The following is a 3,077-nucleotide window of genomic DNA, read 5'->3' on the forward strand; positions in this document are numbered from 1 at the left end:
GTCATCCTGGGTAGAGTAATGTGGTATCATCATAACTCACAAGAGCTTTAGTCTCTTGGGCTCAAGATATTCTCTTGCTTCAGCCTCCCAACTAGCTGGGACTATAGGCACCTGCCACAACACCTGGCTAGTTCTATTTTTAGTAGACACAGGGTCTCACTCTTGCTCAAGCTGGTCTCAAACTCCTGAGTTCAAGAAATCCACCTGCCTTGGCCTCCCATAGTGCTAAGATTATAGGTATGAGCTGCTGTGCCTGGCTGAGAAGTCCTATTTTTAAAGATTAGTAGGTCAATTACTAACATAGTTTAGATGATTTTAATTTCTGGATGTGATTATGGGACTGATTGTGTCTGAGAATGGACTCCCACAGAGCCAAAGAAAAACTTCCTTCACTGAATGCTTCATAAGAAAAGAATGAGAGAAAAATAAAGTTTCATTTTGGTCACCTCCAATAAGTAATTATTGATTACATGTATTGATATTTAAACCTCACAATAACTCTATATGATTGATGTCACCATTCACATCTTACGAAGAAACCAAGGCTTAGATTTTTTTCCAAAGTCACACGGCTGGTGATCATCAGAGCCAAGAGTCGACACTAGGTCCATTAGATTCTAGCTCAAGGCCAGTGGTCTGCTGTACCATGCCAGCTTGACAACACAGTGAGGGTTGCATGGCATGTTTCTAAGAGCCAGGAGACATGAAAGAGTTAAGGACCACACTTGTTAAAAGTATATCTTGGGAGAGGGGCACAGTGGCTCAGACCTATAACCCTAGCACTCTGGGAGGCTGAGGCAGGTGGATTGCTTGATCTCAGGAGTTTGAGACCAGCCTGAGCAAAAGTGAGACCCTGTCTCTACTAAAAATAGAAAAACTACCCAGGTGTTGTGGGTACCTGTAGTCCCAGCTACTCAGGAGGTTGAACCGAGAGGATCACTTGAGCCCAAGAGTTTGAGGTTGCTGGGAGCCATGATGCCATGCACTCTACCCAGGACAATAGAGTGTGAGACTCTATCAAAGAAAGGTAAGGTACGAAGGTAAGGTTGATTCTCAAAGTGTGTCCACTCCCTACTATCAGCATAACTGTGAGAATGCAAATCTCCAGGCTTCACCCCAGATCTACTGAATCTGTGTGGCAGGGCCCAGCAAGCAGGTTCGACATCATTCAGGTGCTGCTACTGCAGGCTAATTACAGCAATCCCTGTATCTTCAGAGAAAGCATATCTTTGGAGAAAGGCAGGTTTCTGACATCCTTAAGAACTAATTTCCCTGTCTTCTTCCTAAGGTTCAGTAGGAGTGGCCAAAATAATGAATTATCTGAGACAAACAAGCAGCCAAGACTCGGAAGACAGTGGCCTTGAGGAGCTGTGGAATGTGCTTGATCCTGAGAAGAGAGACCCCCAGGTGGATCTGGAAACTTTCCAGGCCGTCATGAGAGAATGGATGGCTTCCTGTGGAAACAAATGGTACTCAGAGTGCTTGTGGGATGCATTTAGGATCCAGTGTGTGAGGAGATTGTGACTGACGTGAGTCACTGTTCCTTGTACTGATGGGCATGCTGCATCAGCCTGCATTAGCAGCACCTGCTGGCTGGGCCCTGACACGCAGATTCAGTGGATCTGGGGGGAGGCCCGGTGATTTGCATTCTTATAGGTTTCCCAATAATGCGTTAGAAGGGAGCAGGCACACTTTGAGGACCACTGCTCTAATATGTTAATTCTGATAACATTCATTTCTTTGTGTTTGTTTTGTTTTGTTTGTGTTTTGTTTTGTTTTTTGAGACAAAGTCTAACTTGGTCACCCTTGGTAGAGTACCATGGCATCTTAACTCACATCAACCTCAAATTCTTCGGTTCAGGCAATTCTTTTGCCTCAGCTTCCCAGGTAACCAGGACTATAGGCACCCACCACAACACTTGGCTATTTTTTCTTTTCTTTTATTTTTTGCAGTTTTTTGGCCAGGGCTGGGTTTGAATCTGCCACCTCTGGCATATGGGGCCGGCGCCCTACTCCCTTGAGCCACAGGCACCGCCCCTTGGCTATTTTTTAGAGATGAGGTCTCGCTCTTGCTCGGGCTGGTCTCAAATTCATGAGCTCAGGTAATTCATCCTCCTCAGCCTCCCAAGTGCTGGGATTATAGGCATGAGCCACTGCATCCAGCCTGGAAGCCTATGTTATTATGTTCTCACAAAGAACTGAGCTGGCATTATAGTCAAATGAATTACTAATATCGACTATGAAGCCTGCAAATATATTTAACTTCAAGAAAGCTCCCCTTAAAGGACAGTAGGGCTAGTCAGTGAATGTAATTTGGAAGCCTAGAATCTAGGAAAGCCAAGGGGGAAAGAATGCCACCCAGGGTCCCAGGGGTCCCTGGCAGATAGGGGAGACATGTACCTTCTTTCACAGGAAACCTAATTCCTGCCTCTTACTCAACCACCAACATCCTAGAGATTTACTTAAAGAAAATATCAGGCCTAAAGGATGGAAAAACTTGTTAGATTTCTGGCAGGGTTAGTATGTTTAGATGACTGAAGCTATACAAGCTGAGGGCCAGCCATGGTGGCTCATGCTTGTAATCATAGCCATTTGGGAGTCTGAGGCGATTGATTGATTGAGCTCACAAGTTTGAGACCAGCCTGAGCAGAAATGAGACCCTGTCTCTCCTAAAGAATGAAAAACCGAGGCAAGAGGATCACTTGAACCCAGAGGTTGAGGTTGCTGTGAGGTATGATGCCACTGCACTCAACCCAGGGTAACAGAGTAAGACTCTGTGTCAAAAAAAAAAAAGAAAAAAAAGAAAAGAAAAAGAAAGAAAATTGGGCTGAAATGGTGCTTGCCATGCGAAGTTTAATCATGAAGGCAAGATAAGTACATAAAACTATAATCTAATTAGTAATTGAAAAATGCAAATAAAGAGAATATATCCTTTTTGCCCAAGAGTCTAACAGAGATTTAAAAGAATGAGATTTAAAAAGATGAGATTTAAAAGTATTTTGTGGTGGGGGAAAGGATGGAGAAATAAGCCCTCTTATATATTGATACTAGTTCAACTTGGCATAGTTTTTTTTTTT

At 43.7% G+C, this 3,077-nt stretch overlaps 1 protein-coding gene across 1 annotated transcript in view; it reads left to right on the forward strand.

The window, feature by feature from the left end:
- Positions 1-3,077, forward strand: part of LOC111726212 (lymphoid-restricted membrane protein) — a 44,581-nt gene that overhangs the window by 4,978 nt on the left and 36,526 nt on the right. The gene's annotated exons all lie outside the window — the stretch shown is intronic.

Source organism: Otolemur garnettii, unplaced genomic scaffold (assembly GCF_000181295.1).
Source record: "Otolemur garnettii isolate 467f Iridium unplaced genomic scaffold, OtoGar3 scaffold00057, whole genome shotgun sequence".
Lineage (NCBI taxonomy): Eukaryota > Metazoa > Chordata > Mammalia > Primates > Galagidae > Otolemur > Otolemur garnettii.